Source organism: Lolium rigidum, chromosome 1 (genome assembly GCF_022539505.1).
Source record: "Lolium rigidum isolate FL_2022 chromosome 1, APGP_CSIRO_Lrig_0.1, whole genome shotgun sequence".
NCBI classification, from domain to species: domain Eukaryota; kingdom Viridiplantae; phylum Streptophyta; class Magnoliopsida; order Poales; family Poaceae; genus Lolium; species Lolium rigidum.
The window spans coordinates 140,217,690-140,233,865 of record NC_061508.1 but is presented as its reverse complement, the minus strand read 5'-3'; positions in this window follow the sequence as shown (position 1 = coordinate 140,233,865).

Genomic DNA, 16,176 nt, shown 5'->3' with positions numbered 1-16,176 from the left:
CTTCGCCAACCTATTCTCAAGCATGATTTACCGGTGGAAGACTTGGGTACAACACCGCCACCAAAGGAAGATCCTGTTTTTGATTTAAAGCCTTTGCTCGATAATCTTAAATATGCTCATATTGATGATAAGAAAATATATCCTGTTATTATTAGTTCTAAGCTTACGAGTTTGAAGAAGAAAGATTATTGCAAATATTGAAGAAACACCGAGGTGCTATTGGCTATACTCTTGATGACTTGAAGGGGATTTCTCCCTCTATTTGCCAACATGCCATTAATATGGAAGATGATGCGAAGCCGGTTGTTGAACCTCGGCGTCGTCTAATTCCTAAGATGAAGGATGTGGTAAGAAATGAGGTATTACGACTTCTTGAAGCTGGTATTATATATCCTATTGCTGATAGTAGATGGGTTAGTCTTGTGCATTGCGTTCCTAAGAAAGGAGGAATGACTGTTGTGCCTAATGATAATGATGAGCTCATACCTCAAAGAGTAGTTGTAGGGTATAGAATGTGCATTGATTATCGAAAAGTTAATAAAGTTACTAAGAAAGATCATTACCCTTTATTGATCAAATGCTAGAAAGGCTATCTAAAATACTCATTTTTGCTTTCTTGATGGTTATTCTGGGTTTTCACAAATTGCTGTTAAAGCTAAAGATCAAGAGAAAACCACTTTTACTTGTCCCTATGGAACTTATGCTTATAGGCGTATACCTTTTGGTTTATGTAATGCTCCTGCTACTTTTCAAAGATGCATGTCTGCTATTTTTCATGGTTTTTGTGAGAGTATTGTGGAAGTATTCATGGATGATTTTTCTGTCTACGGGAATTCTTTTGATAGTTGCTTGCGAAACCTTGATAAAGTTTTGCGAGAGATGTGAAGAAACTAACCTTGTTCTTAATTGGGAGAAATGCCACTTTATGGTTAATGAAGGAATTGTATTGGGACATAAAATTTCCGAGAGAGGTATCGAAGTTGATAGAGCTAAAGTTGAAGCTATTGAGAAGATGCCCTATCCAAGGGATGTTAAAGGTATTCGTAGTGTTCTTGGTCATGCTTGGGTTTTATAGGAGATTTATTAAAGATTTCTCCAAGATTTCAAAGCCTCTTACTAATCTTCTTCAAAAAGATGTACCTTTTGTTTTTGATGATGATTGTAAGGAAGCTTTTGAAACTCTAAAGAAAGCCTTAACAACTTGCTCCTATAGTTGAACCTCCTGATTGGAATTTACCTTTTGAAATTATGTGTGATGCTAGTGATTTTCTTGTAGGCGCTGTTCTTGGACAGCGAGTAGATAAAAAATTAAATGTTATTCATTATGCTAGCAAGACTCTTGATGCTTTGCTCAAAGAAATTATGCTACTACTGAAAAAGAATTGTTAGTCTGTAGTCTTTGCTTGTGATAAATTTAGATCTTATATTGTTGATTCAAAAGTTACAATTCATACTGATCATGCTGCAATTAGATACCTTATGACAAAGAAAGATGCTAAGCCGAGGCTTATTAGATGGGTACTTCTTTTGCAAGAATTTGATTTACATATTGTAGATAGGAAAGGTGTCGATATTCCTGTTGCTGATAATTTGTCTAGATTGGAAAATATTGCTTATGATCCTGTTCCTGTTAATGATAGTTTTCCAAATGAACAATTAGCTGTAATAAAGGTGAGCTCGCGAGACAGTCCTTGGTATGCTGATTATGCTAACTTTATTGTTTCCAAGTACTTGCCTCCAACCTTTACAGCTCAGCAGAGGAGGAAATTCTTTTATGACTTGAGGCATTATTTCCGGGATGACCCACACTTATATAAAGAAGGAGTGGATGGTATTATGCGAAGGTGTGTTCCGAATATGAACAATAAGAGATATTGAGTAAATGTCATGGCGGTGCTTATGGAGGACATCACGCCGGAGATAGAACCGCGCAAAAGGTTCTACAATCAGGTTTTTATTGGCCAACTCTCTTCAAAGATGCAAGGAAGTTTATTTTATCTTGTGATGAATGTCAAAGGGTTGGTAATATCTCCAGGACGCAATGAAATGCCTATGAATTATACTCTTGTTATTGAACCGTTTGATTGTTGGGGATTTGACTTCATGGGACCATTTCCCTCTTCAAAAGGTAACACTCATATACTTGTTGCTATTGATTATGTTACTAAATGGGTGGAAGCCATACCTACAAAAAGTGCTGATGGTGACACCTCTTTAAAAATGCTTTTAGATATTATTTTCCCTAGATTTGGAGTACCTAGATATGTTATGACTGATGGAGGTTCTCATTTTATTCATGGAGGTTTTAGAAAAACTCTTGCTAAGTATGGTATTAATCATAGAATTGCTTCCGCTTATCACCCTCAAAGTAGTGGTCAAGTAGAACTATCAAATAGAGAAATTAAATCTATCTTGCAGAAAACCGTTAATAAATCTAGAAAGAATTGGGCTAGTAAATTGAAAGACGCACTATGGGCTTATAGAACTGCTTATAAAAACCCCATGGGAATGTCACCTTATAAAATGGTTTACGGAAAAGCTTGTCATTTACCTTTAGAACTAGAACACAAAGCTTATCGGGCTGTTAGAGAATTAAATAGAGATCCTAAACTTGCCGGTGATAAGAGGTTGTTACAATTAAGTTCTCTAGATGAATGGAGAAGTGAAGCTTATGAAAATGCTAAACTCTTTAAAGAAAAAGTTAAAAAATGGCATGATAGAAGGATCATCAAAAGAGAGTTTAATATTGGGGATAAAGTCCTATTGTATCGGTCTCGTCTCGGATTCTTTGCGGGAAAATTGCTCTCGAAATGGGAAGGACCATATGTTGTTGAGGAGGTGTATCGTTCGGGAGCAATTAAAATTAGCTCTCTCCAAGGCAATGCTTCGCAAGTGGTGAATGGACAAAGACTCAAGCATTATATCTCGGGTGATTCTTATAATGTTGATGTTGATATTATTCGAGTGGAAACACCGGAGGCTTTCATCAAAGGACAAATAGACGAGTCCGCGAGAACTCGACTTTGAATAGGTAACGATCTGGTAATGAAAAGTTCGCGATTTACTTTCCGAACATTATTTTTGTTGTTTTTGGAAAATATGAAAAATTACGAGTTCGAAACGGAGTGGAAAGGACGCACGAGGGCATGCCACCATAGGCCGGCGCGGCCTGACCTGGGCCCGCGCCGACCTATGGTCTGGCCGCCTCGTTTCCCCTTTCCGACTCTAGTTCGATCTGGTACTTTCCGCTTGTTTTGAAAATTTTTATTATAAAATCCCCCGGACCCCTGGAGGTCCGTATATCGTTTTCTCGACGTGTTTTGTTTCGAGTTGTTTCTGCCAGGATTTGTTTTAGATCTAGAGCCATCATGTCTTCATCGGGAACTCCGAAGGACAACTCCTGCAAGGATGTTGGCAACTTGTACAAGGAGGAGCTGAGGATGCATCCAAAGGAGTTGATGCTCGTCGAGGGAAAACTGCAGATCAAAGATGTTCAGGGTCCCAAAGGAGAAGGAAGCTTGGAAGACAGGATGGAGAAGCTAGAACAAGAGGTCTTCAATTACAAGAAGATGGCCGAACGTGAAGTGGATATCTTTCACAAGATTGTGTCTGAACTCATTGCTGAACACGAGAGGGAAACTGCAAAGCTATGGGGCGACATCCTCTCACTTCACGACACCACCAACAAACTCCAAGCTCAACTCTATGACATTCATAATCAAAACTGTGAGTATGAAAACAGGTTTAAACACATAAGCCGTGCTGCTAGTTTCAGGATTCCCGAGACCAAGATGTCATTTGTTGATGGAGAGCCTCTACCTTGGAAGTCTGGAGACGGGAATTCATCACCACCATCGCCAAAGGAGTAATCCATCATCGGTATTGGCATCCCCTTGGTTTGTTCCAAGCTTGGGGAAGTGCCGCGGTATCACATTATCATTACCTTTTTACTTTTTACTATCAAGTAGTGTCATATCATGAGTAGGGAAGTTATCGTATGAGATGGGTTGCAGTATGGAAGTATCCCTCCTTTAGTTTGTCTATGTATCCCTTGGTGTGAGTTATCGTTATGGAATATTAATGAGAAGTCTTATCATTTACATATTGCACACCTTATTTTAGTTTGCAATTTCTACTATATGATTGACCTTGATTTTAGTATTGGTACCACTTTGGGAGCATTGAGTTAATCTATTTGGTTTTGGCAAACTTAGCAATGGTCAATAGTAACAACACTTTGAGTTTAAGAAGAATAGAGGAAATACATGTAGAAGATGCTATTATCTTTCTTATCAGTTCTTAGCTTAGTATTCTGAAGTTAAAGCTGTTTGTGCTTACAAGTAAGATGCATGATTGTTTCTATCACATGTATATTTGTTTGTTTCCCTCAACTTTTATGCTTGCTAATTAACCTTGCTAGCCAAAGACCTGTACTGAGAGGGAATACTTCTCGTGCATCCAAACCCGAACCCAAACCTATGCCATTTGTGTCCACCATACCTACCTACTGCATGGTATTGTCTGCCATTCCAAGTAAATACTTCATGTGCTACCTTTAAACAATTCAAAACTTATTACTTCTTATTTGTGTCAATGTTTTATAGCTCATGAGGAAGTATGTTGTGTTTTATCTTTCAGTCTTGCTAGGCAGCCTCCACTAATGGACTAGTGGCTTCATCCACTTATCCTATAATTTTGCAATAAGAGCTGGCAACGGGGTTCCCAGCCCCAATTAATTAACTTTCATTAATAATTCTCTTCACATGTTTTGCCCTGATTCATCAGTAAGCAACTTAATTTTGCAATAGACACTCCTCCATGGTATGAGATTGTTGGAAGGCACCCGAGGATTCGGTTAGCCATGGCTTGTGTAAGCAAAGGTTGGGGGAGTGTCATCCTTAAAATAAACTAAAGTACATGTGTAAACAAAAGAGAAGAGGGATGATCTACCTTGCTTGGTAGAGATAACGTCCTTCATGGGAGCCGCTCTTTGGAGGTTTGTTTGGCAAGGGGGTTAGAGTACCCGCTACCGATCGTTGACAACAACAAACACCTCTCAAAACTTTACTTTTATTCTCTTTATATGATTTCAAAACTGAAAAAGCTCTAGCACATGATTTAATCTCTGCTTCCCTCTGCGAAGGGCCTGTCTTTTACTTTATGTTGAGTCGAGTAAACCTATTTCCCTCCATCTCAAGCAAGCATTTGAGTTGTTGTGATCAAACCATTATATTGTGATTTGCTTCATCATGTCTTTACTCTTTCTTGTTTAGTACAAGTTTTACTTGAACGAATATAGCTTTGAAAGTCATCAATGATTAATATGATTGAGTATGCAAGTTTACCATAAGCTTTAATATGAGAGCACTTGCTCAATAGATGAATATAATTTGTTAAATGTTCTCTGACCAAGAACAAAAGTTTGCCATCACCAATTATGATTCCTTATGCACCTTTATTTGTGATTACCTTATACTTGTTTCAAGTTGAGTTATATGAGGAAGTTGTTTACTATAATGTCTTGTGTGAATGAATATGATGCTTCTTGTCCGTATTTTATTTATCGACTCTTCACTCCATAAACATGTGGACCTGTTTACGAGTTCGGTTTCGCTTGGGGACAAGCGAAGTCTAAGCTTGGGGAGTTGATACGTCCAAATTGCATCACTATTTTATATCATAATTTGTTGTTATTCATTGATATATTTCATATTGGGACACAATACTTATGTTATTTCATCTATTTTGCATGTTTCATGATTATTTGGAGATCGAGCACCGGAGCCGGGATTCTGCTGGAAAAAGCACCGTCGGGATGCAATATTTCGGAAGATCAATTGTGGAAGGAAGTTTTACGAAACTCCTATTTTTCCAAATGACGGAGGAAGCCGGAAGGGGGAGCCGGCTGGACCCGGGGTGGGCCCACACCATAGGGTGGCGCGGCCCATGGCTCGGCCGCGCCACCATGTGGTGTGGAGGCCCCTCGGCCCCTTTCGCCTCCTTTTCTTCGCGAAACCCTTCGTCCCGAAGACCTAAGCCACGAGAGGAATCCTCACGAAGGGTTACAACCGCCTCGCGGGGCGGAGAACACCGGAGAGAAAAGAGCTCTCCGGCGGGCGGGAATCCGCCGGGAAATTCCCTCCCGGAGGGGGAAATCGACGCCATCGTCACCGCCATCGAGCTGGACATCATCTCCATCACCATCATCATCATCTCCACCATCATCACCGCCATCTCCTCCGCAGCACCTCGTCACCGCTGTAGCAATTTGGGTTTGATCTTGATTGTTTGATAGGGGAAACTCTCCCGTACTGATTTCTACTTGTTGTTTATGCTATTGAGTGAAACCATTGAACCAAGGTCTATGTTCAGATTGTTATTCATCATCATATCACCTCTGATCATGTTCCATATGATGTCTCGTGAGTAGTTCGTTTAGTTCTTGAGGACATGGGTGAAGTCTAATTGTTAGTAGTGAACTATGGTTGAGTAATATTCAATGTTATGATATTTAAGTTGTGGTGTTATTCTTCTAGTGGTGTCGTGTGAACGTCGACTACATGACACTTCACCATTTATGGGCCTAGGGGAATGCATCTTGTACTCGTTTGCCAATTGCGGGGTTGCCGGAGTGACGAAACCTGAGCCCCCGTTGGTATATCGATGCGGGAGGGATCGCAGGATCTCAGAGTTTAAGGCTGTGGTTAGATTTATCTTAATTACTTTCTTGTAGTTGCGGATGCTTGCAAGGGGTATAATCACAAGTATGTATTAGTCCTAGGAAGGGCGGTACATTAGCACAGGTTCACTCACACAACACTTATCAAAACAATGAAGATTAATCAGCTGTATGTAGCGAAAGCACTAGACTAAAATCCCGTGTGTCCTCGAGAACGTTTGGTCATTATAAGTAAACAAACCGGCTTGTCCTTTGTGCTAAAAAGGATTGGGCCACTCGCTGCAATTATTTCTCTCGCATTTTACTTACTCGTACTTAATTCATCCGTTACATCAAAACCCCCGAATACTTGTCTGTGAGCATTTATAGTGAATCCTTCATCGAAACTGTTTGTCAACACCTTCTGCTCCTCGTTGGGATCGACATTCTTACTTATCGAAGATACTACGATACACCCCCTATACTTGTGGGTCATCAATCACCCAAGGTTTATCGATCTCAGGGAGGAAGAGGTCAAAGATATCCCTCTCAAGCAACCCTGCAACCACAAAGCAAGAAGTCTCTTGTGTCCCCAACACACCTAATACACTTGTCAGATGTAAAGGTGCACTAGTTCGGCGAAGAGATAGTGAGATGCAAGTAATATGGATGAGTATGAGTGGTAATAGTAATCTGAATAAAATATGGCAGCGAGTAAACATGCAATAAAACAATAAACAAATGGAGATTCGATGCTTGGAAGCAAGGCCTAGGGATCCTGCTTTCACTAGTGGACACTCTCAACAATGATCACATAATAGGACTACTCTACACCCTCTTGTTGGATGATGAACACCACTAATTGTGTAGGATTACACGAACCCTCAATGCCGGAGTTAACAAGCTCCACAATATTCAATGTCCATATTTAAATAACCTTAGAGTGCATGAAAGATCAACATAATTACACCGAGTACTAACATAGCATGCACACTGTCAACATCAGCTATGAAAGGGGGAATAGATCGCATCAATACCATCATAGTAATAGTTAACTTCATAATCTACAAGAGATCACAATCATAGCATATACCAAGTACTTCATGATGCACACACTGCCAACATTACATCATGGAGGAGGAATAGACTACTTTAATAACATCACTAGAGTAGCACATAGATGATATTCAACTAGATCACAAAGAGAGAGAGATGAACCACATAGCTACAGCGGAGCCCTCAGCCCCGGGGGTGAATTACTCCCTCCTCATCATGGAGGCAGCGATGGCGGTGAAGATGGCGGTGGAGATGGCTCCGGGGGCAATTCCCCGTCCCGGCAGGGTGCCGGAACAGAGAGTTCTGTCCCCCGAATTGGACTTTCGCGATGGCGGCGGCTCTGGATGGTTTTCTCTGTTTCCGTCGAACTGGTCGATGTTTTTAGGTCAGGTACGATTATATAGGCGGAGAGTCGGAGTCGGAGGGGCCACGGGGTGCCCAGATGATAGGGGGGCGCGCCCCCCCTTGGGCCGCGCTGCCCTGTGGGGTGGGCCCCCCCTCGCACCCCTCTGACTTTTCTCCGGTGCTCTGGAAGCTTCCTGAAATTATAAGATCTCCGGAGTTGATTTCGTCCGATTCCGAAAATATTTCCTTACTAGGATTTCTGAATCCAAAAACAGCAGAAAACAGCAACTGGCCTTTCGGCATCTCGTCAATAGGTTAGTTCCGAAAAACGCATAAAAATGATATAAAGTGTGAACAAAACATGTTGGTATTGTCATAAAACAAGCATGGAACATCAGAAATTATAGATACGTTGGAGACGTATCAGCATCCCCAAGCTTAGTTCCTACTCGTCCTCGAGTAGGTAAACGATAAAAGATAATTTCTGAGGTGACATGCTACCAACATAATCTTAATCATACTATAGTAAAGCATATGAGATGAATGCAGCGATTCGAAACAATGTAAATGCAATGAGTAAACAATTGAATCATATAGCAAAGACTTTTCATGAATAGTACTTTCAAGACAAGCACCAATAAGTCTTGCATAAGAGTTACTCATAAAGCAATAAATTCAAAGTAAAGACATTGAAGCAACACAATGGAAGATTAAGTTTCAGCAGTTGCTTTCAACTTGTAACATGTATATCTCATGGATAGTTGTCAATGCAAAGCAATATAACAAGTGCAATAAGCAAGTATGTAAGAATCAATGCACAGTTAACACAAGTGTTTGCTTCTAAGATAGAGAGAAATGGGTAAACTGACTCAACATAAAAATAAAAGAATGGCCCTTCGCAGAGGGAAGCATTGATTGCTATATTTGTGCTAGAGCTTTGGTTTTGAAAGCAAGAAACAATTTTGTCAACGGTAGTAATAAAGCATATGTATCATGTAAATTATGAGTTGCAAGCCTCATGCATAGTATACTAATAGTGCCCGCACCTTGTCCTAATTAGCTTGGACTACCGGATCATCGCAATACACATGTTTTAACCAAGTGTCACAAAGGGGTACCTCCATGCCGCCTGTACAAAGGTCTAAGGAGAAAGCTCGCATTTTGGATTTCTCGCTTTTGATTATTCTCAACTTAGACATCCATACCGGGACAACATGGACAACGAGATAATGGACTCCTCTTTAATGCATAAGCATGTGGCAACAATTATTATTCTCATATGAGATTGAGGATATATGTCCAAAACTGAAACTTCCACCATGAATCATGGCTTTAGTTAGCGGCCCAATGTTCTTCTCTAACAATATGTATGCTCCAACCATTAAGGTGGTAGATCTCTCTTACTTCATACAAGACGGACATGCATAGCAACTCACATGATATTCAACAAAGAATAGTTTATGGCGTCCCCAGAAACATGGTTATCGCACAACAAGCAACTTATAAGAAATAAAATGCATAAGTACATATTCAATACACAATAGTTTTTAAGCTATTTGTCCCATGAGCTATATATTGTAAAGGTAGAGGATAGAAATTTAAAGGTAGCACTTCAAGCAATTTACTTTGGAATGGCGGAGAAATACCATGTAGTAGGTAGGTATGGTGGACACAAATGGCATAGTGGTTGGCTCAAGGATTTTGGATGCATGAGAAGTATTCCCTCTCGATACAAGGTTTAGGCTAGCAAGGTTATTTGAAACAAACACAAGGATGAACCGGTGCAGCAAAACTCACATAAAAGACATATTGTAAACATCATAAGACTCTACACCGTCTTCCTTGTTGTTCAAAACTCAATACTAGAAATTATCTAGACTCTAGAGAAACCACTCATGCAAACCAAATTTTAACAAGCTCTATGTATTTCTTCACTAATAGGTGCAAAGTATATGATGCAAGAGCTTAAACATGAGCACAACAATTGCCAAGTATCAAGTTATTCAAGACATCATACCAGTTACTACATGTAGTATTTTCCGTTTCCAACCATATAACAATTAACGGAGCAGTTTCATCCTTCGCCATGAAAATTAAAAGCTAAGAACACATGTGTTCATACGAACCAGCGGAGCGTGTCTCTCTCCCACACAATCATTTATTCAAACAAAAACAAAAACAAGAAACATACAGACGCTCCAAGTAAAGTACATAAGATGTGACCGAATAAAAATATAGTTTCAAGAGAAGGAACCTGATAATTTGTCGATGAAGAAGGGGATGCCTTGGGCATCCCCAAGCTTAGATGCTTGAGTCTTCTTGAAATATGCAGGGATGAACCACCGGGGCATCCCCAAGCTTAGACTCTTCACTCTTCTTGATCATAGTATATCATCCTCCTCTCTTGACCCTTGAAAACTTCCTTCACACCAAACTCGAAACAAACTCATTAGAGGGTTAGTGCATAATCAAAAACTCACATGTTCAGAGGTGACACAATCATTCTTAACACTTCTGGACATTTCCCAAAGCTACTGGAAGTCAATGGAACAAAGAAATTCATCCCACATAGCAAAAGAAGCAATGCGAAATAAAAGGCAGAATCTGTCAAAACAGAACAGTCCGTAAAGACGAATTTTAAAAGGGCACCAGACTTGCTCAAATGAAAATGCTCAAATTGAATGAAAGTTGCGTACATATCTGAGGATCACTCACGTAAATTGGCATAATTTTCTGAGTTACCTACAGAGAATTTTTCCCAGATTCGTGACAGCAAAGAAATCTGTTTCTGCGCAGTAATCCAAATCTAGTATCAACCTTTCTATCAACGACTTTACTTGGCACAACAAAACACAAAACTAAGATAAGGAGAGGTTGCTACAGTAGTAAACAACTTCCAAGACACAAATATAAAACAAAGTACTGTAGCAAAATAAAACATGGGTTATCTCCCAAGAAGTTCTTTCTTTATAGCCATTAAGATGGGATCAGCAGTTTTAATGATCCACTCGCAAGAAATAGTATTTGAAGCAAAAAAGAGCTTCAAGTGGCAAATTCAAAACAAATTTAAGTCTAACATGCTTCCTATGAAGAGGAATCTTGTACACAAATGAATTCATGAAGAACAAAGTGACAAGCATAAGAGGATAAAACACGAGTAACTTCAAGATTCTCAACATAAAGAGGGGAAACTTAATATTATTAAGATGCATACAACCATATTTCCCTCTCTCATAATAACTTTCAGTAGCATCATTGATGAAATCCACAATATACCCATCACATCATGGTTCATATGCATAGAAGTATCATTAATTTTGGCATAAGAAGAGTTCTTCTCACTAATAGTAATTGGAGCAAGATTATTATCAAGAATTTGAACATGGTAAACAAGTTGCATATTAAAAGAATTGTTTTTGGTAATCCAATCATGACTATGACAAGTTTCATAAGGATAGTTATACCCTATATCATAGCATTCTTTATAATAATCGTCAAAGATTGGAGGCACAGTGTCATCATAAGAAATAGAATAGTTATCTTTCACACTCGGTCTATCTATGACCATACCATCATTGTTATTAGAAGGAGATGTATCAACCACATAATGATCAGTAGCAAAAGGATTTTCAAACACCTCTTCCCCAAGCTTAGAGCTTTCTATATCATTATGGGAGGAAGCATGGATAGCACCGACACTATGGCAATTATTATCATCATCATTTTCAGAATTAGTTTCCCGGAGATTTGCAATATCAAAAGTAGTGTGCTCATTCAAATCATGATCGCTAATGTATGTAAAGGGCATAGGAAGATCATCGTATTCAGATTCATTATCACAATAATCATTAGGAGCAACATACTTACGGTTACCTAGCATTATCTCATTCACGCGAGGATACGCCGTTACCTCTTTCTTTTTATTCTCCTTCTTCTTCTTCTTCTTCTTCTTCTTCTTCGTTCCCTTCTTCTTCTTCTTCTTCTTCTTCTTCTTCTTCTTCTCTTCCTTCTCCTCGTTCCCTTCTTTAGGAGGAAGAGGCTTGAAGGGTGGCTTGTCCGCATAACCTGATTTACTTTCGAAACAATAGAAGAAACTTGGGAGGATCCCTCCTTTTCATTAATTAGTTGAAAACACACAGCGCTCCTATCATATTTTGGCAAGGTGTCATCTTCTAAAATATTTTGTATGTAAGTATTTGTATGGCTATTATCAATGCAATAAGAAAAACACCCATGCAGGACATCATCAATATCAAGATCACTCATATGTAACAAAGAGATTTTTCGCGACAGTTCTTCACACCCCAAAAATAAAGTAAGTTCATCATGCTGATTAGGAGTAATTTCATCATCACAATACAAATTTGCAGCACTCATTGGGTTCAAATTATCATTGGAGGAGCATTGAAAATTAAAATGACCCACTTCATGGCAAACTTCACAAATAAAAGGATAGAGGGCACAAACTTTTTTACCAAGATCATCTAGAGCCCTAAACCACTTTCTAGTTTTTTCATTAGCATGATGGATACAATATTCATCTTTGATTTGATTAATTCCACAAGGTCTATGTATTCCACAAAAATTAACATGCTTATAGGAAATAGAATTCTTAGGAGTTTGAGCATGCTTATTGCAATAATTAACAACAATTTCATTCTTCATGCAAGCCTCTTTAAAAGGTTCATGATACTTATCAAAATTCTTTTTAGGCAATTCAAAATGAGAAGCAAAGGCTTTATAAAGATTTGCAGCAACTTGAGAGTCAAGACCATAAGTAGCACTCATATTTCGAAATTTATCGGTATCCATAAAAGTTTTAATGCATTCATAATCATAATTTATACCGACTCTTTACCTTTGTCGTTCTCCCAATCTTCAGCGTTCTCCTTAATCCGATCAAGAAGGTCCCTTTTAAACTCTTCTTTGTTGCGCGTGAATGATCCAGAACAAGTAGTGTCCAGCAAGGTCTTATCTTGAAAAGAAAGTCTTGCATAGAAATTATCAATGATGATATTACCTGGAAGCTCATGATTGGGGCATTTGAGCATTAAAGACTTCAATCTCTCCCATGCTTGGGCAATACTCTCTCCATCATGAGGCCAGAAATTATATATTCGGTTTCGGTCTTTGTGAATTTCACTTGGAGGATAGAATTTAGAATAAAATAGAGGCACAATATCCTTCCAATCAAGAGAATGCTCACCCTTCAGCAGTTTATGCCAATGCGCCGCTTTACCAGACAACGACATAGAGAATAATTTCTTCTTCACTTCATCCATAGAGATACCTGCACACTTGAATAACCCGCATAATTCATGCAAAAACAGTAAATCATCTCCAGGATGGACAGTTCCATCCCCTTCATAGCGGTTATTCATAACACGTTCAATAATTTTCATAGGTATTTTATATGGAATACTTTCAGTAGGTGCATTTAAAATATCACAAGCATCATTAGAGTTTCGCATATGGGAGATAAAGTATTATCAGAGCAAATTTTCTCCCCTAAAGATGGGAAGCTAAAAATATCACAAAAACTAGCTTCCCCAAGCTTAGACTTCTCCATAGCATTAGCAGTAATTGCATTCATACTAATAACATTGCTACTATCATGCAAATAAGGTTCCATAGGGTTTTTAATTTTCGCATCAAACAATTCTAAATTAGGAAAAATATTAAAAAGCTCACCAATTTTTTTGTTGTTTTCCATTATGCCTAACTAGTGAAAATAAAAACAAGAAACAAAAAGATGCAATTGCAGGATCTAAAGGAAATAGCTTCGAGCACTCACACACCGGCAACGATGCTAGGAAATAGCTTAGTAGTCGGAGGATGTGAATACCTTTTACCTTACCTCCCGGCAACGGCGCCGGAAAATAGCTTGATGTCTACGGGAGCTTCTATTCTTGTAGACAAGTGTTGGGCCTCCAAGAGCAGAGGTTTGTAGAACAGCAGCAAGTTTCCCTTAAGTGGATCACCCAAGGTTTATCGATCTCAGGGAGGAAGAGGTCAAAGATATCCCTCTCAAGCAACCCTGCAACCACAAAGCAAGAAGTCTCTTGTGTCCCCAACACACCTAATACACTTGTCAGATGTAAAGGTGCACTAGTTCGGCGAAGAGATAGTGAGATGCAAGTAATATGGATGAGTATGAGTGGTAATAGTAATCTGAATAAAATATGGCAGCGAGTAAACATGCAATAAAACAGTAAACAAATGGAGATTCGATGCTTGGAAGCAAGGCCTAGGGATCCTGCTTTCACTAGTGGACACTCTCAACAATGATCACATAATAGGAGTACTCTACACCCTCTTGTTGGATGATGAACACCACTAATTGTGTAGGATTACACGAACCCTCAATGCCGGAGTTAACAAGCTCCACAATATTCAATGTCCATATTTAAATAACCTTAGAGTGCATGAAAGATCAACATAATTACACCGAGTACTAACATAGCATGCACACTGTCAACATCAGCTATGAAAGGGGGAATAGATCGCATCAATACCATCATAGTAATAGTTAACTTCATAATCTACAAGAGATCACAATCATAGCATATACCAAGTACTTCATGATGCACACAGTGCCAACATTACATCATGGAGGAGGAATAGACTACTTTAATAGCATCACTAGAGTAGCACATAGATGATATTCAACTAGATCACAAAGAGAGAGATGAACCACATAGCTACAGCGGAGCCCTCAGCCCCAGGGGTGAATTACTCCCTCCTCATCATGGAGGCAGCGATGGCGGTGAAGATGGCGGTGGAGACGGCGGTGGAGATGGCTCCGGAGGCAATTCCCCATCCCGGCAGGGTGCCGGAACAGAGAGTTCTGTCCCCCGAATTGGACTTTCGCGATGGCGGCGGCTCTGGATGGTTTTCTCTGTTTCCGTCAAACTGGTCGATGTTTTTAGGTCAGGGACGATTATATAGGCGGAGAGTCGGAGTCGGAGGGGCCACGGGGTGCCCAGATGATAGGGGGTGCGCCCCCCCCCCCCTGGGCCGCGCCGCCCTGTGGGGTGGGGCCCCCCTGGCACCCCTCTGACTTTTCTCCGGTGCTCTGGAAGCTTCCTGAAATTATAAGATCTCCGGAGTTGATTTCGTCCGATTCCGAAAATATTTCCTTACTAGGATTTCTGAAACCAAAAACAGCGAGAAAACGAGCAATCGGCCTTTCGGCATCTCGTCAATAGGTTAGTTCCGAAAAACGCATAAAAATGATATAAAGTGTGAACAAAACATGTTGGTATTGTCATAAAACAAGCATGGAACATCAGAAATTATAGATACGTTGGAGACGTATCAATCCTCCTCGTCATCGTCGCTGTCGTCGTCATCCCACCAGGTGCGGAGGCGTTTCGCCGGCGGGTAACCCTCGAGGGAGTCGTCGTCGTCTTCCTCCTCCTCTTCCTCGGAGGGGGTGTAACCGTCCCAGGAGAACGAGTCGTCCTCGCTCTCCGATTCCAGCTCCCCATCGGCGAGGAACTGGAGGTCTTCATCTCCGCTGGTCAAGGACTTGTCGTCCTCGGACCAGACGGAGGAGGCGTGGTCCTCCTGGTCCCACTCCTCCGGGGCGCGTATGTCCTCCGGCGTTGGCTCGCGGGAGGAGGAAGACCGGTAGGAAAGACCGGAGGAGGAAGAGGAGGAAGAGCCCATGGTGGGAGAAGGTTTTTCGAGTGCTACAGAGGAATAGAGGATGAGGAGGGGATGGAGAAGCGAATTGCTCGATGCGGTTAAATAAAAGGGATACGGTGGAGATTCAATGCCACAGCAGTTTCCGAGGAAGTGGTGCCCGAAGAAAAATTGGCCAAGTCACGCGGAGAATGTAACAACCCAACTTTTGTGCATTGGTTTAAAATTTTGGAATGCAAATTTTTGGGCCAACAAAAACTTTTTCTATCTTTAAAAATTTCATGCATATAGTTAACCATGCCCTTGCATGTTAGAATGTGTATGTTGTTGCTTGTGAAAATTGTGTTTGTGTGTAAATCCCTAAAACCCTAGCCACTCTTTTTATCTTGTGATTTTCTTTTTCTTCTTAGTTAAGAATCTAAAATCTGCCCAAACATCCTTGAGCATGTGATCATGATCTCCCAAGATCA